Source organism: Anser brachyrhynchus, assembly GCF_964034855.1.
Source record: "Anser brachyrhynchus genome assembly, chromosome: 1".
Taxonomy (NCBI): domain Eukaryota; kingdom Metazoa; phylum Chordata; class Aves; order Anseriformes; family Anatidae; genus Anser; species Anser brachyrhynchus.
In genome coordinates this window covers 132,465,863-132,489,506 of record NC_137694.1, presented here as the reverse complement: position 1 = coordinate 132,489,506, position 23,644 = coordinate 132,465,863, and the positions used below count along the sequence as shown (strand labels likewise).

The window sequence follows — 23,644 nt, the reverse complement described above, 5'->3', positions numbered from 1 at the left end:
CTTTACAAAATGATGATTACAAAGCAAATGCAATTCACTCCACAATGCGAATGGTGGTAAATCAAAGTAAGAAGTGATGTTCTGGGCTATCTGGTTCCTCTGCAGACCTTGTGTTAGCTTTTATCTGTTTGTTATTATCTACGCTTGTTTTGTTCAGGTCTCAGCATCTGCTACGTCCCCACACAAGCACTCATTAAGCTCTTCCTCCCACAATATTTTAAGTAAAGACTTGTCTTCCAGAGCTTTCTCAAGGTTGTAGCTCAGATAAATGCAAAATATCGGACAAAGCTGAAAACTGTGCTCTCATCTTAACTCTGACAGTTTTTATCAAGGTCTTCCAGGTCAGTAGAATTCAGAGCTTCTTTTTCTTTGCCAAATTTAGGAGCTGGTCACTATTCCTTATAACCAATTACTACTCATCAGCTAGGTCTTATCTCTGAGGCAGTGGCAGTTGATATGAATGGAATTAATCTAAGTTATGCCCCTTGGGCCTTATCCCTAAAATCTTCAGTGAGAACTTGACAGACCCATTAGTTAACAGTGAAGTCATGGCTTCTTAATATAATTCTGGCTTATTAATTAATGAACCATGTAAATCACATTCAATATAATGATGAGGTAGCCTCAAATTAAATTGGTATGGAGGTCAAGGAAGGAAGGTGAATAAGCTCAAGCGTTTTGTTGCTTTTGACTGGATATGCTTTCTCTCCTTCTCTTCTTTGACCAGACTAGTTCACACAGCCAGCACTGGCCAACTGACAGGGACATCTCTGTCTACATGTAAATTGATGAATTTCTCCTGACCTCAGAGAGAAGCTTAGAACAACCCCTGGAGCAACCTGAAGAAGTAGTGTTATCAGAAACCACACTGTTCTTCTCTCCAAACAGCAAAGGATTCATTGTATGTCTGGCCACCTGGGGTTGGGGGGATCTGCCAAGTAGGTTTTCTCCTGATGGTTATTGCTCAGCCTAGGGCTGACAATCTGAAAAGCTGTGGAGTTGTACAGATTGTGGTCTTCACCCATACAAAGCAAAAAGGCAATAAGCACATCCATATCAGAGGAGAATAGCATCCTCACATATTGCAGAAGACTCAAATCCAGCAGATCTACCAGAGGATGGCACAAAGTGAGCAACAGGCTCCCTCCCCCGGTTTAACAGACAGAAACTAAAAAATAAAGCCACAGAGGATAAAAAGATAAATTAAGAAACACAGATTGTGAATTATCAGGCAAATTACAACAACTGGTAGAGTTTTCACAAGCCCAGCTCAAGAAACTACATGGAGCTCTGAGGTGGTCAGCTGGTGGAGGGCAGCTCTGAGGAGAGGTTGTCCTCCATGCCAGAGCTGCGCTCAAGGGGAAGGCAACACCACTGCAAAGGAGGCTGCCAGCTCCCAAAAAGTCTCCTGCCTGAGAGGCTGCCTGCACCCTGCATCTCAACTTCTTCTGGTAAGAATAGACTGTGAAGTCAAAGAGGGGACATTCCAGGAGCATATGAAGTGAGAGCACCTTCACCAGTCCCAGGTAAAGGTAAGCCATAGTGGAAAGAAGCAGGCATGTAGACAGTTGTGGTATTGATACTTGTTTTCCTTGAATGCATCATCTAACAAACATTTTCCTGGAGTCTGGCTCTTACTCAGTTTTGCTTGGGCACCTTCAGAGGACAAAAATGTAGGTGCTGAGTATGACTCACACCCACCGACGTGATCTCAGTCAGTATCAGGAAACTGCAGCGCAGGCCAAGGAATGGAAGATCACGTCACCTCATCCCATAGGAACGATATCCCCAGGAATGTCATAAAGCCCAGAGAGCTCAGAGCATATCTGAGCTGTCATTAGTTAGGATAGCCTCTGTGTAACGCAATCTTGACTCTTTAATCTCAAGCCATTCACAGGACTATTTCACTAGCATTTTTTTTTCTTTTTTTTTTTTCATCTTTATTTTTTGGAGAGAAGAGAGTAGAGGTAATTGAATAATAAGACTGGCAGCAAAAACACCAAGTTCTTTAACTGTCTTTGCCAACCTCTTTTGTGACTGACAGCATGTCATGTTACTTTTTTGTCTCAGTTCTCTACTAGTATATGAGGATAACAATAGTCCAAGTGGTTTTGAGAGACTAAATTCAGTAATGTCCAAAGCCAAAGCCCATTGAAGTCAATGGAAAAGCTCTCAATTACCTTGAAGGGCTTCAGGTCAGATCTTGCTTATTCAGCATTATAAGAGGCATTTGAAAACCCTTTAAATAGTGCCATATGTGTGCAAAGGTATTGCTTATTACAGGACCGTAGAACAAACTTTTCAGCTGCTACAAGCACAAACGAATAATACCTTTTCTCAGCCTCATTTTTAACAATCTTTGCTCCGTCTGAAAAATCGTTGCAAATTATGTCAATACTTACAATTGTCTTCAACACCCTATCAGACAAAGCATTTATTCTCTTGCCTACAGACTCCTTTTAATCTGCAAGAAATGCAGATCTAGATAGGTCTGAAGGCAATGAAGTAATGCACCATAGCTGTCATTCTTTAACAGTTTATGGTCAGTCTTTGTAAACCTTCATGACAAGTTTCAGTTGATTGACAGCTACTGGGCTAGAGCCCCACAAACAGGTTTTAAAGGTCCAAGACAGACCTAATTTTCTCTAATAAGATTAGATGCCACAGCTCAAGACTGCCCTATGAATAAAAAGCCATCACTTATAATGGTCTGTCTACTTGTTACTCTGCACAGAGACTGACAAAATTCACTGTAGCTCTGGAGTGTAGTCAGTAGTCTCTCAGACCTGTTGAGAGCCTTTATGGTCACAAGGATCAATCTGATATCAAGGTCAAGGTCTCTACTCCATCCAGATAATTTGGTACAGAAGCTCTGCAACAGACTCACATGCAAGCGACAGAAAGCTCTGGTGCTGGCTGCAATGATGGTGTTTCATACTTTTCTGTTTAGGCAAGAGCAGGACAAAATACTGACGAGGCAGTTCACATTGAATAAAACAAAGAGAAGGGAGAAAGATGCCATTTTGAAAGCACTTGGAGATGCCAAGTGTTAAAACTCTGGGCTATGTGAAACTTCTTAAATGAAGTCATTTTTTGAGAGAAATAAATAAATAAATAAAGCAAAATTGGTGATACTAAACTCAATTAGATACAATCATGTTGTTTATTTAGTTATAGACCACAATGAATACATTAAGCTAAACATTTTAGTGTTTTCTATAAAAATATGTGCTGTTTCTTGAACACACAACTTTATAGAAAACTTTACTTAATTTTTATTGGAAAATTTCAAATATGCTTGAAAAGATTTTAAAACATCAAAACAAAATACTTCCTGTTGAAATGAAATGTATTATCCAGAACAGTTTGCTTGTCCCTCTGAATTTTCAAAATGATAGACAAATTAGAAAACAAAACACAAAACACCTTCCACCCAGTTCTAATAAAATAATTTCTTACCACAGTTGTGCCTGAGGGTTTGTAGTCTCCAGCAGTTACAGAGTATAAAAAGAGAGAAAGTGGGAAAGATAAGATTGAAGGGGAACTCCAACCCAATAACACAGACATTTTGCAGGCAGTAAATGCTAAAGTATTATCATAGTAATTGACATCACAAATGCTCCAAGCTAAATGTATTGATTGTCAAGGTCAGCATTTTAGGCAGCAACAGCAGACATCCTTATCCATTAGCCCTGAAATATTGATTTCAGTCAGGAAAATAAAAGCCAGGAAAAGGAAAATACTTGAGCAATAAAATGATCTTTCTCTATCTTTGTCTTCCAGACATGAGAACAGACACCCTGTTCAGAGCATGTCTGCATTTATAGAATTGCTGAAGACTCGCATGAATTTCCCATTCCTCAACCTATTCAACATACATTTGTATTTGAAATAGCTAAAAAAAATAAAAATAATAAAATAAAAGACTACTCCAAATGCAGAATCAAGAAAATAGACAAGGGCATAGCTTTGGCTTTATCTTGCTTGACAGAGGAGGGTGTATCGCAAAACCACAAGTTCTTTTGCTAATATTATCATAGAAGTTACAAAGAAAATGCTTTGTAAATGAAACCTGGTAAGTGCCAAATGCTTAATTATATAGCAAATACCAACCATTAAGAAAGTGTCCCAAGGCTAGAAACATTCTTTAAAATTGCTTTCTCAGCAATTGTTGCCTCAGCTTTTTAAACTGTATTACTTAAAATGAAAAACAGCACGATTAAACACAATGAACTAGTTTTAGAAATCTGGACAGAAGTGAAAAAAATAATCCCAAGCACTTAACTCATAGCATGCACTTTTTAAAGACAAATAATTGTCCGTGTGTTCTTTGGCTATGTGTGTCACTAAATGTTGTTCAACACTACCTCGTATCATTTGGTGAAACCCTGTTGTAAAAAGGTACCTTATGAAGCTGACTATTGTGATTTTCTAAATTCGTATCTATAAGGCAAAGGTAAACACAATTCTCAGAACAGCAGACACTCCAGGGCTATGATCATTTTTTCTTTAATAAACATTCTAGTTCCCTGCTAGAAATAATTGTCTTTGTGCTTTTTTTCTGTCACACAGCAAATTTTCATGAGGAATGTAGCAAAGCAATCGGTGTATGCATATGGATGTAGTGGCCAAAGGCAGGCAGACAAATTACACTAAGTACATCTGAAGAAGCAGCTGCCGTCTGCAAGAATGAAACCATGCAGCAAGAGCTGCAGTGGCCATAACTACAGTAAGAAGTGCACAAATGGAAAGTGATTGGAGCACATAACATGGAGCACATAACAAAAGACAGCATAGCTGGAAACAAAAATGTTGCTTTCAACTTTGAGGGTATGGTTAGAAAAGATAGCACCTTAAGTGTTTATAGAAAGTAACAATGAGATGGACTTTTTGGTTAGGGCATTTATGACTGAACTATTGATGGGACCAAAACAATATACGCATGACTTGTCTTCTTTTTACTCTAACCAAGTCAAAAAAAACTAGTCCTGCTTCCACATGTTTATGTACCATTGCACTACAGCTTGGAAACTTTAATTATAATGGGAGGTAATGAATCTTACATTTATGTTGTCTCTTTCTTCCTGTAAGTTTCCATTATATATCAGCAGACTGCTATGCAGATATAGCTATTTCCTAGAGACAAACATGACAGCTCGGTATAACCACAACCTGGGCAGCAGTAGAGGGATGAAATTTTGGCCAACAACACCAGGGAAAAGTGCCATGGGAACCACTAGATTTACACAGAGGAAACACATTGTTAATATGAATGACCAATGCAATAAAAACCTGAAATATATTCCTTTATCTGTTTATTCCCTTGGGAAAGTGGAGGAGTGAAGCCACTCACTTAGACATGCATAAGCAGTTCTAGGGCTCCCAGTCTATCCTAAGCACTTTATTTAGAGAGAAGGTAGGAAGGCAAGAGGGAAGGAAGGGAGAAGTACAGGAGAAATAACTAAATTCTCTTTTTACAGAAGAATTAGAGCTTCAACATAACGGTGGAAATGGAATAAACTGAAGATGATGTCTACATGGATGGGCACAAGCAGCACAACGTCTGCTCCACCTGTGCTCCAAGGCAGACAGGTAGAAGGCAGGAATGGTCTGTGCAGTCCTAATGCCTACACATGTACCTAGCTGGCTTCTGAAGAAAGAGAAGCTCCTACGTGCTACAGTGATTATGTAATCTCTATTATGTACTGATTTTCAGTGCAACTCGCAGGACTCAGTAAGAAGAAGAAGTCAGGCCTGCTGCTTGTACGTAGGGTCAGTGGTTCCTATCTTCCCTTTTCTCAAATGGTTTTAAATGAGATGAAGCTATCTACAGTTATCGTTATGTTTCCAATTTCATACTGCCTACCATGGGCCAAATAGCCCTGTGAAAATCATCCAGTCTGCTCTCACACCAGTTTTACAACAAAGACATGAGCCGATTTCATTTATAGTTTCCAGACATATGTATTCATAGAAGAAAGAAAAATTTTATTCACTGTATAGAAATAGAATTACTAACAGAGAGAACCTAGCCACCCTCTTTTATTAATTTACCTGTCAGACATCAGGTTTCACAGTTCAGCTCAGGTGGAAAAAATCTTCAGAGACAATTCTCGAGTTTTTCTTTGTCTTCAGAAAAACTTTAGGAGAATTTTCTATCACTTCTCATTTCTCAGAGTCAGCCTAGATAAACAACAAAACCATCTGCAGTATTTGCAAGTGAGACAAGTGACAAATGATTAAACATTTAATGCCTTTAAATTAGAGCAATTTCCTTCAATAAGAGAGAACATTCATTTCCCTGGAGCTCAAAAAAAAAAAAAAAAAAAAAAGCTCAACTTTATCAATATTATAAATGTATTCTACCTCTAACTGACTGCAAGGTAACTAGAATTAGTGGAGCCCATAGCCTGATTTCATCAGGTACATATTAAACCAAAATTTCAAGGACAGAAGCAGGCAAATTGATTAATTTTGTGCTGTTTCCTAAGCAAGTGCACGAGAAACACATCACAGTAGGCTGAAAATCGCAGAAATTTTCACTACTATGCAGAAAAATCAGAGTCCTTGTTGGCTCAAGCTTCACAGAGGCTTACAGCTGTTTTGCCCTTTTGCTCTCATGTTTTGCTCTAAACCAAATGTTATCCAACAGTCTGAACCTCTTTTGTGTATAAAAACAAATGAGAAAAAATGACTTGAAGCAGAGTGACTGACGAGAACTGGGACTGAGCTAATGAAAAGCTAATACACAGTCTACATAGCTGCAGGTTGTTCTGCACACTGGGTGGACTGCGAAGAACTAACATGCTTGGAGAAAGACTCCAGGGGAGATTCAAGGACACATAAGGAATATGCAAGTATTGGAGGAAGGAACTGCGCAGGAGGCACTCCTGGTAACCACAGATCTCTTTAGAGATGCAAGTACAAGAACAAAATATTCTAGGCTGGTGGCAGGTCTCCTGTCTACTGAAAGAGAAGTATTTTTCAGTCAGTTCTTGCCAAGACCTAGATTTTGATGTTAGCACTCAAGTATAATATACGTCCTCTATAAATATGAGGAAATGTCTGGGTCTTTTTGGCAGTTACGGTGGACATTGAGCTCTCTTTTCTGGTTTATAAAACTGCTAAGCACAGATTCAAAAAACAACACACAAATAGGAAAAGAAAACATTTTCAGATATACATACCACGTATGTACAATGACAGCAATTCAGACACATTTACAGCACTTTATATTATAGATAGATTCCAAGCTCTCATTACCTAGATCAGACACTGGTGAGGTTGAGTCTACATGAGTAAAGTTTAATCCAATTCTTTTAAGGGACCAGCTCATGCTATGACAGCACCTAAGGAGCAATTTAATCATAACCATTCTGTTATTCAGAGAAAACAGCCCTTTCCTGCCAGCAAACATAAAAACAAACAAACATTGTGGATGCTGCATGAACAGTTCTCTCTCCTTTTCAAAAGTGTCATCTATCAGACAGATCCAGGAACAACTAAACACTCTGAATACCCTCATCCACTACTTCTTTCACAGATAAAACATAAAATGTAAAACAGAAAGATGCAAACAATCAAAAATGTACTTGAAGTACTGGAAGACAATTTATGTAGTCATAGGAATTTCTCTGCTGACCGACTCAGACTGACCTAAACAATTTATTTCCACAAACATAAGGTCACTGCACATCAAACACATACTACAGTTGCAGGAGCTAGGCCAGTTCTTTCTACATTGGCCTTTTGCATCAATCCCATTATCTTTCCAGCAGATCAGCTCTGCATGAGATGAGTACTTGTGCATTACCTTGTGTCCTTGTCCGCCCTCCCTGACAAACTAGAATCTCACAGTCTCTCAGAGTATTTATTTTTATTAATACATCCTGGATTGCCTCTCTTTTGTTTTGCACCTAACTATGATACTCCCATAGAAAACGTGTTAGTAGGAAAATCCCTTTTGTGAATTCACTAATTCCAATCTTCATTCCTTAGAAAAAGAGAAAGCCACAGAAACAAAGATATAAATTATACTATATTAGGGGTTTTATGGTGCAATACTGATCTATAAATTCACGTTTCTCCATGTCAAATTTATTTTTAAAAATATTATTGAATATTTTGTTAAGTACTGCACTATAGATATTTGCATAGAAATATTGAAAAATTGTGATCTGTCCCCACATAAAAATTGTGACATCTTGTGTGACAAATTAGGAAGATGCTTTAATATCAACAGCATAAGCTATAGCACTTGACCTAGAATCCATCTAAGTAAATAGAATGACTGCGTAGGATTTATCTGGCTGTTAGTTTGGACTTCAACCCAGCTGACTAGCAGTCAAATCATGACAGTGTTATTTATGGTGTCTGTACTATATTATCAGTTTAAACCAACTTTATATAAGATGATGGTAACTTTTTTATTTATTCTAATATAAATAAAGGTACATACCTGATCACAGTGCTTTATGTAGCTTTTAGAGTAGCACTAATATTGAGTTCTGTTCATTCTACTATTTTAAACAAAATCTTTTTGTTGTTGTTGTTTTTATGTCCATTTTCAATCTGCAGACAAGATTCTGGAACACGGTCTTCTTCTCTCAGCACAGCACCATTGACAAAATCTGCCCACTCACCAGTTTTGCTTCAAAACACTCAGAATTCATGGTATAACAAATTGCATCTATGAATTCACAGGGATCCCTGCAGTTCCTGGAATCCCCTGAGCAAGAAGACAGGTGAAATATTAAAAAAAAAAAAAAAAAAAAAGGAGAAGAAAACCAAAATGTTCTGCAAAGAAAGGCTTGGGGCCAGATTTATATAGGGTCTCAAGCACTGTGATAATGAATGGCATATCTAGCGCAAGGGCACCTGGCCCGAGGAGCGGAAGACTCAGTCTTGAGTCAGATGTTTATTGTTTTACACAACATGAGGAACATGCGGTGTCTAGGAACATGACTCAGCTGTAAAGATTGTGTTAACTGTTTTTAGTTAGATTTCCTTTTTCAAAACAACATCTTTGCATGTAGGTGCAAAGGTTGTCTTCTTTCTAATGGAGCGGAAGCATATCTCACTTGGAAATGCATGAAACTTAATATTTCTGAACATCACAAATGAGCTAGGTTTCAATACTAATTAAGTAGGAAGACCTCAGCACAAGTTTATAGTGGCAGTCTTGTTCTCGTTATCTAATATGGCCCACTCAATTTTAGGGTATGTCTCCAGGGATAGGGAAGGAGTTCTCAAAACCAAGCTATTCATAACATGCCTGCTACCACCATACACATCTCTGTACTTGAAGGTGTTGGTTATTGATATGTTTAAGGCAACTTACCAAATGTCAGAGCAAGAAGCCAAGGAATAAAGCCTTTCGGGGTTCTTTGACACTGTTCTGAGTGAGATGTCTGTCACAGCCTCTCTATTGCAGGGCAAAGTGAGACAGAGCATATTGGTAAAGGTAGGAGATCACTGGGGAAGTTTGATGATCATACAGTTCACAAATCTATTAAAGACAAGTAAATCATCTGTAAGTCTGAAGTGTGCTGAAATGCTTTGAATTAAGGACATCTTAAATAGATTTGATTATCAGGAATATTTTTGACATTATTTAAAATTTCTTTCAAGAAAAAAAAAGTATTTGCAAACAGATGATAATTAACTTTATTTTAAGCAACATCTTAGTCCACTGCTTCAGGTTCTGACCTCCTAAAGCACATGAACTAACAACTCCACAGCAGAAGTGTTTCTCAGCTGTGCCTGGAGGTTGCTGTGGTCCAGAGCAGTAAAGCAACTACCTACCCAAACTACCATGCACTGGTCCAGTCTGCAGAATACCCCTGATATATGTAAACCAGATTCCCTTCAGAGGGAACTGAACCAGAACCTCAACTCCAGATATGTATTAACATGTAGACTACTGCAGCCCCTGGTGGGGACAACGAGGTCTGAACCAAGAAGTAAGCTGCATCACCACAAGAGCTCGTTGCATTTACCAAACATGCATGTGTCTAAGAAAGGTCTCAAACAATCAAGAACTTCCATGACCCTCCTGCAGTGGCTCTCACACCTTATAAAGGACCAAGTGCTGCATGTGCTTCCCATTTGCTGTTAATTGGCAGTCCTTACGTCATCTCTGCTGCTCCTCCTCTCCCCAAGGACTAATGTGGCTATATACCCTCTCCTGTCTTTATCTATTCTGCCTTCTGTTGTTCTCCCCCCGTGATGAAACTTCCAGTCCCAGCAGGCTGTTAACCTCCCTTCAGGCAGCGAGAGGATTGGCAATCAATGCCGCTAAGTAAATAAACAATAAATTCAGTGATAAAGCAATGCTCCCAAACCACCATACAGAGGTGTTGTTATGCTAGCCCTCTCCTTACCCACCGCAGCAGGCAGTGCAGAGGACCAATTTTAATCCTAGTTTTGGCATAGAGACATGTGCATCCCATACCCTGACTCACTTCTACAGTGCCACATCCCTTGTTAGTGCAAACATCAATGTTCCTTGCCAGCAGTCTGCTTTTAAATTTGAAGACAGCTCATAAAGGTAGAAATAAGGGTTTCCGAGCCATTGTTTCTTGCAAATCTCTCTGGAAAAGCAGTAGGATTTTGAGGAAAAAAAGAAGTAAAGATTCTAAAATCATTTGTCTCAACAACAGATTAGAAGTATGTCAGCAGCTCATAATAAAAGAGAATTAGGTCTCCCAGAGAGCATTTTTCAAAAGTAATTAATTTTATTCAGAAGAGTCAATTCAAGAGAGTTACAGAAAATTCATGAGATTTTGTCCTCATGGCACAGGAGGTTAGAAGAGAAAAGACACCTGCCTTATTACATTTTAGTCTCTAGAGGCAGTTCACAAAATTATTAATTATACAAATACATTAATCAGGAGAGTTCCGTGTCTTCTCTGACTTCACATGACCATTCTCATGTGCCAAAAGTGTCATTTTTTTTTCACAAACAGAACCACCAGCAGCATGTGTAAGTGCTTTTATTAGAGATAACAAGACCTCAGAAGTGAGGAAAAGATGGACAAGTGAAATGAAATAGCCAGGAGTGCTCACGTCAGTCGTGCTCATTCTCATGCATGCCTTCCCACGCTTTTGGCAACATGTTTGAAAACTGAAACTTGAAGGCATCTAGCGATATCTAGTATTCATCTAAACTAAACAAACAACAGCAGAGAGCGCAGCCTCTCCTCCTCTTCCCTTAGATTAATTTAATTTATTGCATCCTTTCACAGATAAGCAACAGCTAACGTGCAGCCAGCCGTCATTATCAAGGCTTGTTTTGTTTTCTTATGGTTTGGGCTAAGAAAAGTGTTTAGGCCTGAAATGAGACTTCCTTTATTTTCCGTAAGAGTGAGTGAGAATGAGGCACGTTCCTCACGTCTTGCAAGAATGGCTGAGTTGGAGACCCTCAGCCCTAGGTGCAGAGTCCAACGCAGCCCCTCTTCTGCCAGCTGGCTGGGCAGCCCAGAGCTGCTGCCCTCATGTCCCCTCCTGTCCTGGGGCAGAGGCAAATTGGATCCTGGGCTGCATTTGCAGGGGAATTACCAGTGGAGACAGGAAAGTGATCATCCCACTCTACTCAACACTTGTTGGGAGGGCTACGAGGATGATCAAAGGGCTGGAGAACCTGCCCTATGAGGAGAAACTGAAGGAGACAAGTCTTTTCACTCTGTAGAAAATAAGGCTCTGTGGGGACATCATCACAATATTCAGTACTTAAAGGGTGGCTCCAAAGAGGCAAAGGGCCTCTGTTCACAAGGAGCATGGAATAAGAATAATAAACCAGCATCACAAGCTAATGTGAAGAACAGTTCTTAACAACACTGTTGCTTTATTATCGATATCCACAACTGCCTTCTTCCACTTTAGGTTTGTCCCCCTAAGTGCCCTACCTTGTTCAGTGGTCTCATTTCATGGAGCTGCCCTCTCCTTGCTCCTTGCCTCTCGCCTCAGCACACCTGCAGACTCACTGGGCGATGCTCCCTCCTTCCCCAGAGGCAATGCCAATGCCATCATTTCCACAAGAACTTTTTGTTTCATTTCCATGACTTCCTTGTCTTGATGGAAGACACGGATGATGGCTGCTGATGTTAGTATCCTGCTGGGCCTAATGTTACAAATCTTCCCTTACATATGAAGTTTTACTTCAGTCCTTAAATGAATAATGAGGATTTAACCAAGTAGAAGGATTACAAGATCAGGCCCATAGTGAATTTTATAAACACAATAAATGTCTTACATTTTCTATGTAGAGTTGACTGAGACTCCTGCTATTCTTTACCATGGAAATATTGAGATCACATGATCCAGGGCAAATGCAGGTCATGAAGATTAATATAGAGATTTATCATGTCTACAGTATACAAATGTACATTCTGGGTGACCCAAAAAATAACGAAACCCAAGACTAAAGTATTCATAATAAGGGAATTTTGATACTTTAAACAGTTCTGCTTTGTTTTATAATGTTCCATTACCTCACAAATAATGTAGCTGTCATAACAAACAGTAACAGTGACAGATACTAAGAAAAGCTGGATGGTGTGCAAGACTCTAGACACAGTTCAAGTGCTCAGATCTGAATCGACTTTAAAATTAATATTTCTTGGATTGCTCAGCCCTGGAAAAGGACTCTACAGTACTTCTCAATTTACAAATCTAATCTGTATCAGATAGCTTACAGTAAAATATAACACTGCTTTGACCTGAGCACAGTTGTTGAAGTTGATGGTTTTTACACAGATCAATTTGTGTGGTAAGGTTTCTACTCAGATCAATCTGTGTGGTAAAGTTTCTACTCAGAAGACACATGCAGACCTCACAAGCTTGTCAACTACCTATAAAAAGCAACAAAGGAAGAATAAGGTACCCCACCATGTGCCGGTTCAATGCTGTCCATCATTTCTGCTGTTCTGGTCTTGGGGGCAACACAGCAGTTTTAGGCAGCATTTGCAGCACTATCATTTGTTGATTGTGCTTAGAGCACAAGCCCATTTCCAGTTGGTAAGATCTATGGACTGTGAGCACCACGGGCTCATGTCCAGCCCACCACCACCCCAGGGCCTTGCCTGCAGAGCTGCTCCCCAGCCCCTGGTGCCAGGCAAGTATCTGCTTCAAAGAAAACTGGTTCAGAACATTTCAGGTAAATCACCTGAATCTTTTTTTGTGATGTCTTTGTCCAAGATGAAAAGAAATCCCAGCAACATTTTTTTCAAGCAACAGCCATTCTACTGTTCTAGGGATTCAGAGTATGCATTTTGCCATCTGGAAACAAGCTCTAATAGTGGCCAAGCTGTCTGTGAAGATTTGCATGCTGCAGAAGGTTGAAGGGTAGCATGATCAAAACACCAGAATGCTTTTGGCAGAACAAGCTGTATCATGAAACCAAAATGTTTCATAGAGAGCTGGGTTCCCGCAGAGCTTCACTGAAACACCTCACCAGTCTGTTAGTGCTGGGCTCCAGCTAGGCAAGCCCTCCTCCAACCATCCACTCTAGAGTACTGTAATCTGGGCAAAACCTAGTCCAAGATGTCTTTTTTTAGGATTATGCAGCTGACACTCGGGTTTGGAGGGTTATACTTAGAGTTTCCTCATTTCCAAGGAAATTGGATTTGTCTAGAGTAAAAATTCTCCATTCCTCCTGCTTCCCACACAACTGAAGATTTCTATTCCCTGCAACACCTGCTTTGATGGTAGTTCAGCTGTAAGACCCTGCATTTTGTTTGGGCTGGAGAAGTGCCATTCTTAAACATAATCAGGGGTCACTTGCAGAGACTAGTTTCATTGGAGAGAGGAAACCATCACTCCAAAATCTGAGAGGAGATTGGCAGGGCATCGGTAGACGTTGAGACAACCAGCTGGAACTGAGGGTCATCAGCCCAGTATCACCAGAAACAGACAGTGCAGATCACAGAAGTTAGGTCTCTGGCATCAGGAGCTCATGAGTTCTTCAGGGACCGCAGTGAATGGTTCTTACCTCGCATGGGACAGATGCAGCTGGCTGAGGATGTTGGCTTTGCGTAAGGAACATTAGGCTGTGTGTTCAGGCCCTGCAAACATTTACTTGTGATGCTGGGAAACATTCATAACTTATCCTAGGGGTCTTCTTCTGGCATTACTTTCTGACATCAGCTGTACATATCCATACTTACATTGAAATGTCAGGGTAGCAAATTCAAGCTCTCAAAATCGAGGAAATGCCAAAACTTATGCAATTCTCCCTCACCTCCTCATGCTTGGGGTCATGTTGTCTTTTACTGCCTACACATCAACCAAAGCACTGATTAGTTCAAGCTATGCAAATTGTTTTAAAAAGCCTAAAAGCCTAGTTTGCAATTTAAAATGGGATCCAGATGCCCTCATCATTTTAGGAGAGAAAAAAAAAGGCATTAAGTGGTAACTTTTTTTGTGTTACATGGCATGTGTCCAAGTTGAACTTGCATATAAAAATAAACCTCATGAGTTCATTGTTCTGAACTTACAGCCAAATGTCCTGTTTGTCTTCTGTTGAGTTTAAATGTTTTGTGACTACGTTGTATAAAACATACTTTAAAAAAAAAAGAAAGAAAGAAAGAAACAGTAACAGTAACTAACAAAATATAAATAATATAATGATTTATTTCTTCAGATACTTCTAGCCATTGCACAACATTTGGATCTTCTGATAGAATTAATTTGAAAATAGCCTAATTATTCATTTATTTCTCTGTTCCCATAGAAACTCTGACAGCAGTGATTCATTTCTAAGAATTATTAAGTCCCTGACCATGCAATTCATACAATTTTTCTCCACAAGGCTCAAATATCTAGCACATTGTATTGCAAGGAAGGATAGATTATCCATTTTTGTTTGTCAGCTTCACTTTCTTGGAAACAGAGAGTCTTGCTTTCTCACCATGGCTGAATTACAAAAATCCTAAGCACCCCAAGTGGTGCGTTCTGCCTTGGTGAAGAAAGGAAAGGTTTGGATCTGCTCTGCCAACCTGGAAGTGCATGAGGCAAACTCAATCCTGCTGCAAATGGGTTGGGACCTTGCAGCCTAGCACAGCAATTGTGCCATGCTCCACAAGAAGGAAAACACACCAGGCAGTGTGGAGTACGGGTTGACACCCTGACAGCCTGTCTCCTGACCCAGGTTGGTCCTTGTCTGATGTCTAGTACAGTGTATGGCAAAAGAGTGAGTTCCCCATAGCAACTGGAAAAGTGAGCGAAAGCAGCAACTGAAACAAACGTGTCAGTCAAAACGTGGACCCTTCACCTCCAATCTGGACACCTGCCCTGTCTGTGCAATTATCCCTTTATACTCATCATTTCTCTGGGAGTTTGGCTTCAACTTCTGTGTCTAGACCTTTTCAGTTCTCAGTCTCCATGCCAAGACCATCAACAGAGCTGCACTACTTTTGATTGTACTCTGATGCTGAGGTATTTGCTCATTGAAGCTACGTAAGAAAATCAGCTCTGTCCCACTGCAGGACAGCACTTACCTCCTCAGCAACAAAGTGGTTGCTAAAGGAAGCACAGAGTGGCTTCTCTGGCAGGAAGAGGTAAGTGCAGGTCACAAGGCTTGTTTGCCCTCAGAATTACAACACAAAGGCAGAAAATGGTATGTCAGCTCCACTGTCTTGCATAGCCATTTTCCATCACAACGATATGGTAGCAAGGCTAGTTCCATGCACAGCACACAGTTGAATTGAAAGATTATTTTTGCTCCCCAGGTTTATCAAGTAGATGTTGGTGAGAAACAGACACAGAAAACACCCCACAACTGCTGTCTGACAAGTGACTATCGAGCTGTTCTGTAGCACTGAAGACCAGCTCTGTGAATGACATTCATAAAGAAACTCCCAGGAGTTTAAAAGGGTTTCTAGGCTGCATGGTCAAGTCAGGAGTCATACCAATTATCTCAGATTTCCAGATTACACCACAGAGGGTTTTGTCTTCTGGTAATGGAAGGAAAATTTGCATGGGCTTGTCTAACCCCTTTCCAGATATCAGGGTATAAAATAACCATTGGGTTATGCTGGTCTTCCTCCATAGAGCAAGGAGGCATTCCTGTTCCAACCCCATCAAATCAAATGACTGAATCTGTGGAAACCTGGAAGATTTCATTTTTAAATGACTACAAGAGAAAATACAAACATGTGAAGGGGAAAAAATAGACAAAATAGATATAAACAAACAAACATTTTTTTTTTAATTTAAAACTATCACTTGATAATGATGCTCATTTAGGTAATGTTACATTTAATCATCTTCTATCTACATTAAAATATTTTGAGCTTTCACATAAAAATACAGGAGAGTTGTGGGTAATAAAACATTAGTAAATCCTATACCCATTTACATATGCATTAGAAACTAATCTACGGGTATAATAGAAGCTAAAATGACATTTGCAAGGATTTCTCCCACTCTCAAAATCTGAAAATGCAGCCAGATTGGCAGCTCTCAGTTTACACCGCATCCCACGAGTTTGGTTGGGAGCATCTCATGAGTAACCATCAGCACAGCAAGGAATGGGTGGGCGAGAGAAAAAGGGCACCAGTGGAGTGCATTAACGAACATGAGATTGAGTACACCAAGCACAGCAAGTTCCTAATGGGCATGTACATTTCTGCGTGCACGGCTAGTCAGACTAGTAGAAATACTGGGTGAGAATTATCTTCAGGATCAAGAGCAGAACAGAACAGTGAGCTCTGGTACCCTTATGAATGATGCATAGAAGTATTTTGGAGCAGCTTTTCCTCTTGCTATTATTAGACATTACTTATGTATCATTTAGGTGTACAAGGTAATTTGCAACTGGCAGAATTTGTCAAACACAACATAATTCCTGTCACATGATGCTCAGAGCTGAGCTCACAGATGCCACAGAAGCTGTGGCAGTTTCGGCACAGTAAAAACAACTCAAGACAGCACTTGGGTTGTGGGCTCCAGTATATGACCACATCACTCTGCTGATCACGGTAGATTGCATCACTCAGGCAGAAGGAAAGTATTTTCATTTGATGACTGAATGCAGAAAGGAAAGGCCCCATGGGTTTGTTCCTGATGCAGTAGGAAAAGGTAACGTCCAAGTTGGAAGTATAATTTAGAGCATGAATACTGTAATTTCAGTATCAGCAGTATAATTTAAACTCCTTTAAGTACGCTTTTTTTTTTTTTTCCTTTTTTTCTTTTCTTTTGGCTGCGCTTAAAACTAGGAGATGAAGTGGAGCAAGATTAAATGAAGGGTGAGCTACTGTACAGGAATATGAACAGGGAAAAGGTCTCTAATTAGCTGTGTGGTGTGTTGATGTGGCAGCTTCTAATATGCCTTAGAAATCCAAAGCGAGGGTGTCTGAGACACTAGAAAGCAGTTGTTGTGGGCTGAAAACACAGAGCTTTTTGTGCAGGATGTGGGCTGCTTGGCTATATCTGTTATAGCCTGCCTATTACAGTGCCAAGGAACATTCCCTTTCCATCCACTTGACCACCTGCATTGTTAATTTATCAGAATAGTTTCTGGCAAGCCTTTAGCACATCCTAATATCCCAACTCACAGGTGAGGCCTGGGTGTCACACAGCCCAGAGACCATCCCCTGCTGGCTGTTTGCATGCAGCCATTCAGTCCTGGGTGGGGAGAGTGCAACAGCATGGATGTGGCTCATCGTCTGCCAGCCGCTCTGCACTAACAGCAGTCTCAGGCTTGTTCAGCTTGCTGCTACAGATGTAGCCCTACGATGCTGTGAACAGTGAGCCAGATAGGGACACGTGGGGCCAGATCAAGAAGTTTTGTTTCAGATTTTTTCTTCTTGCCACCAGAGCCAAATCTCTACAGAACAACAGGTGCCCCCTCTTCAGTTTGGGCTGCTGCGTGCACACTTGGAAATAGATACATTGACCATTTGTGGCTTAATTAAGTAAAGGTGTTTGAATGATGGCAAGGGAATTGCTTGGGCTTAACGTCTGTTAAATAGGGACATGGAAAGTGCACAGAAGATGGTATGGCCACACTTCTTATTTCCATCCAGCCGAGATCTGCCTAGTCTTTTAAGCAGCACAAAACACTGCACACTCATGCAATTGCTAAGAGAGGTCCAGGAAGTAGTTCATTAACACAATGCCAGCCTTTTGTAGGATAGGACTTGGTACAGCCAGTCCCTGAGTTCAATGTGTGTCATGGGGTCAACACATGGTGCCTATTTACATGTTTCTGGTTCACATGACTCAGCAGGAGCAATCTGACAGAGCATGAGAAATCCAAGGCTCAGCCCACACAAGATAGAGCCGCCTCTACCAGGATGGGGAAAGTGCTGGGAACTGGCAGGGCTTGCACTGACCAGCCAGCCGAGACTGTGCATCTGCTGTCTCTTCATGGTGTACAGCTTTTTATAGCAACAGATGCTTTTAGTAGCAGCTTTAGCCAAATCAGTGTTTTCTCATTGCCGCATGCTCAAAAACCTACAGGCTTTCTTTTCAGGTGTGGTTCCTGCTACTGCTGCCCAGGGCATAGCCATCTCAAGAGGAGGTCACTGCAGATTTTTTGGCAGAGGAGGGAGATACATATTGCATTAAAGCTACCTGAAGATGGAAACTGACAACGGGTTGGTGATGGATGTTTTATCTGAAGCATGAAACCAGTGATCTGCAAGAGGGACTAGCTACCTTTCCATATAAATCATTGCCTCTCTCTGTGCTGCAGAAGGTTGTACTGTAGCTCTCAGATTACAGGCAGGCAGGGAGACCTAGCAGCAGGCTACAATGCTGGAATTCAGCCTGCTGCTTTATCCAAAATCGACTAATTGACTATACACTGGTCTGCTGACCTTCAAAACATATAGTTCTGGAGCTCTGGGTAGAGGTCAGGAAAAAAAAAAAAAAGAAAAAAAAAAGAGTAGGGAGGGATCTAAGGGATAATGGGGTATTATTACTTTATTGTCACTGGAGTTTTTTAAGGGTTCATCTTGGTAAGCTGTCATCTTCTATTTTAGAACTGTGTACAAGTCTTTAAGGGATGAGAGGAAACACTGAATGATGGTAAATGTTAGGAGAGGTACATTTTTTTTGGTAAAATCCTGTTTAAATACAGTGGGAAAGAATGAAAACAGCTGGGGCCACACTAGGGGACATACAAGGCTGGAGTAGGGAAAGGGCTATAGTCTCACAAGGTTTCCTTCACATCTCTCACAAAAGACTGTTGAATGTCCTTGAAGGAAAGACATAGTGGCTTCAGAGCAGCAGATGGCTGGAGCTAGAGGGACAGATGCAGAGAGGATGTGCCTAGGACAGCCTGGCTGTTATAACAGAGCAGTAATGTCCCCCAGCCTCACCACTGGTACATGTTGAAGTGCACATGTGTGCACTCACACACACACACACACACACATATGAGCTACAGCGCGCTCACAATGTCTCATACTCCAGCAAACCACCTTTGAGTAGGACAGGATAAACAGCAAGCATGCAGCAAGGCTGCTGAAAGCCCTCTTGAAGCCCACCCCAGCGCCCGAGCTTGTGGCAAATGCTTAGCTTGAGGTTGGAAGAGGAAAGGGAGAAGGCTCCAAACCCCTACCCCTGTGCTTCTGGACTGGGCATCGTGTTGGGGTAAAATGTAACATAATGGAGAAAGAGCTAGTTTTAAAAGTAAAGCTCGCATTGGTTTATTTTCATCTGTCCATCCTGCTCTTTCCCACCTCATCCTTTCCAATCAGTAGACAGAGTAGCTATGTAAATTAAGTTTTGGCGCTGGAACTGATAACTGTAGCTTGCCAAACAGATTCAGACAAAGGCTTTTTTAGGCACCCTGTAAATATAGAGTTGCCCCAAACAAACCACAGAAAGGCTTTTAGGGCCATTTTCCTCGCACCCTTCCCACTCACAGAGCAGCACACGACACGTTTGCTCCCCATGCAGCCGTGGCAGCATATAGCTCCCAGCAGCAGCACACAGGAGGGGACCTTCCATGGGACCCCCTTGGGGGCACAGCGACAAGCAGCATCCCAGGGCAGCTGCAATGGCTATGGGGTTTCTCAGAACCTCGCGGAGGAGCATGACCACAAGGGGGTCACTGTGTCACTGGTAACCACAAGGAGTAAAATATGGCAATTTAGTAAATTATCTGTACTCCAGGATAACCAAAAACACATTTTCACTTAGCATATTCCCCGAAGTCTCTAATTGCTCCTCTTCAGCTTTTTACTAGAATAAACACTTTTGTTAGTAATGTAAAGGAAACAATCTGTCTTTGGGCGTGCTTTTTGTTTTCTTCCAAGGGCTGTCCACAGGGAGGAATTAGCCTGATCCAGAGCTAAACAGTGCCCTCATTTGCAATAGTGCATCCCCACTGGCTCCAGAAGCCTTTTACTTCCCCACCCATGCAGGAAGACTGGAATAAATTATTCAAAATGCCAGCCTGCCTCTTCTCTGTCCTTTCCACTAGTGTGGATGGTGCTGGGTTTGAAGCAGACAGATCACACCTGCTCTTCTGGAGGAGCGAGGCTGAGAAGAGAAGGGAAGGGACAGGTTGGAAACTCACTTGTTGCTGGGGTCCACACAAAGAAGAGTCTGGAAGTTAAGAAGCATACACTGCATGTCACAAGCTTTGACTCCAATGGGTTTTTTCCCCTTGATGCACAAGGACACACTGGTCAATAATTTAGCAAGGGTTTTGCAGTGTGTGCCTTTGTCCAGGAAAGCAAAGTGTGCCAGCATTATTACATATCCTTCTAGGTGATCAGTGGAGTAGTGCACACAGTTAGAAGTGTGTATCGATGAGGAGGGGTTCATATGTTCAGGAACAAAGCCAGCCATAGCTTAAGATCAAGCAGTCCCATTATGTGATAATTAAGACCCTAATATATCTGGTGTCTTTCATGTAACATTTCTTTATTTACATCCACTACTACACAATCTGCTGAACTCTGTGTAAAATACTGCTAGGACAGTTTCTGATGAATTAGTAATATAATAAAAGCCTGTCAATATGTTCACATTGGGCTTTCTATTAATAATGATTAAACAGGAAAGCTTTTCTCCCATCCCATTGGAACTGAGGACCAAATGCAACCTCACAGATTCCTGTTTATGTTCCTGTTTTGCTCTCTCATTGCTCCTGGTTTTACTAAAATCACTTTCTAAGGTGAGTGCCACTGGTAAATGTTTTTATACATACCACTGATGACTTTTCATCATCCCTACCAAGTATCCAGGTGCACTTCTACTGGCAAGGGAAATATAAGGTAACTGATAAATAAAAACAACACTCGAAAACTAACCAATTCCTGTTGACTTCCAGTCTGTTTGGATTTCCTTTCTTTGTGCATTTACCAGAGGACTGGTTGTACCTCAGCCAAAGGGGAGACGTGCTGCAGGCAGAGCAAATGTGAGCAGGCTGGGCTGGGACGAGGTGTATGCAGCACCTGCTCACAGCATGAAGCCAACCTCCTGCCTGGAATCTGTCTGGGGATGTGTCACTGTGGGACTGCCTCCTCCATCTGACCCAGTAAGGAGGTTTAAAATGCAGAACATTCCATTACCAGTTTCTTTCCAAGACCACACGAGGCATTTATTCTCAGCCATATGATGTCTCTGTAGAAGAGCACACTGGGAAGCAAATGAAATAGGCAAGAGAGGAGAGAGATGGCGAAAGAGATGAAGAGATCTCAGGAAATGGGAGTTTGGAAAGGAAGGGAGATGCAGAGAGAGGAAATCATGTCGAAAAGCTGCCCATCACATTTCCCCGAGAGATGGATGCTGCTCAGCAACAGTGCTGGTCCTTGTGAAAGCAAACAATCAAGTTACTGCTTTCTGAAGGAATCTGTCAGCAAGCAGGCAAATATGGAAAAAGAAAACACAAAACTTGGTACTTCATTCTTATGTGGGTGTTGGGGGTGGGTGGATTTCTTCTAATATTCTTTTTTTTAAGCAACCATGTCAGGGCCCTTGCCGGCAGGCTATTGTTGTCCACAGTGACTCTCCATCTGTCTCAGATGCACACAGGGAAGAAACCACATTCATCATTATTGATTACTTTAGGTCTTGCAGGGCTTTGTAATGGAAAGGCCGATGTCAGTGTAAGACAATAGGTATGGTGAGACCTTCCCTAGGCTTCTTTGTTTAGGCTCCACGGGTGCCTCAGGCACTTTGTGTATGTGTCTAAACCAAGCATCAGTCAGAAACCTGCCATGTCCGTGGTATACAAAAAGCTGGTATCTCAATGCGTGAGAGAATTTCACAGCCAGGGTCAAGTTTACTTTGAAGACTATACAGTGAAGGAAGAAATGCCTTGGATTTTTAACAGCACAAAAGTCAGTGTTGTTCATTTCTAGGTTATTGGATCTCTTAAAACTGGAGATAGGGGCCAGAGCTGTGTTGCAGCTGGGACTTTTATGTCATGAACTCTTATTTACACTGGAAATCAGCTGTATTCACTGCTTGCATGTAAATATTTCCCACAAAATCAGTGGGCAAAACTACTCCTGTGGAGAAAACACACATTACTTAAGTTTATAGGAGCATCCTGGGATACAAAAAGATGATATGCAAAAGTAAAATGCTTTGTAGGAGTAACACCACCGATTTCTGTTGAAGTCTTTTGTGCTATCTACTATAAGCATCCAGAGAACAGCAGTGGAAAGATTTGCCACACTGTAAACTGGTGCTGAATCAAGGTTAAAAGGCTCTACTCTTTTGCTTCCAAGAGTATTACAAAGGATCATTCCATTTTCTGAAGGCAAAATGAGTGAGAAGTGGAAACACGCATTTAGAAACATACAGAGTAATTAAGCAAAATTTTTTGTTTCTTTTTTTCTTTTTTTTTAACTTCATCATTCTATATGTAAATAAGTCCAACACATGTAACAACATTTAACTTCATGATCAGTGAAGTCTTTTAACCATTTCCTTCTTTCTGTTTCTGATTTTACCTGGAAATAAAACATGGCATTTTTCTATCTTGACTTTTCAGCTTAGACAACAAAGGGCTCCAAATGAGATAATAAACACTAACGGATAACTCTGCGTGCTGAAGATCTCAGCTCTCTCTGCAGAGAACTACAAATCTAATTAGGAATACAGATCTAGCCCCTGCACCCTTCTAGATTATCACCTGGGCTTGTGTGAGTAGATTGAGCTATTCAAACAGAAATGGGCTATGGCTCTCCATAAGCATAGCCTTCAGCTATTGCAACGTGCTTTGTATTACTATCACTGTGAAATTTTCTTGGAAGAGCCGAGGACTCCCAGGGTAGCACTTACTTAGATACTTGAGTTTAAGAAAGAAACCCGTACCAAAACAAATCTCTCCAAACCCATCCTTACTTGGGAGTCCATAATGACAGATATTTTTTGCAACTATGCCTATCCAAAAGCCACTTTGACTCTGCAGGGCACCTCACCTTGAGACTTGCAAGTTGTTGCCTTGTCTCCAAGTACAGTGAGGCTTCCAAGCTTTTCATTATTAAATGAAATGGTATATGGGAACATTTACGGCTACTGGGTTAGGTTTGTACAAACTCATAAGCTCTGAAGATGGATCGTGGAATGAGTTATGCCAACATCAATCAGCTTTCTCCCCAACTAAATCCTGAGAATGGTTTGGGAGTTGAAGGGACCTTTCCCAGCAGACAGCCTGCATGCACTCACCCAGCAG

At 41.0% G+C, this 23,644-nt stretch overlaps 1 long non-coding RNA gene across 1 annotated transcript; it reads right to left on the bottom strand.

Moving 5' to 3' along the window:
* Positions 1 to 7,252: 7,252 nt before the first annotated feature.
* Positions 7,253 to 10,689, bottom strand: LOC308177441. Its single transcript, XR_013939120.1, has 4 exons — positions 9,805 to 10,689; positions 9,341 to 9,508; positions 8,459 to 8,728; positions 7,253 to 7,349 (listed from the first exon to the last, which is right to left on the bottom strand). It is a non-coding gene; the product is annotated as an uncharacterized lncRNA (long non-coding RNA).
* Positions 10,690 to 23,644: the final 12,955 nt, after the last annotated feature.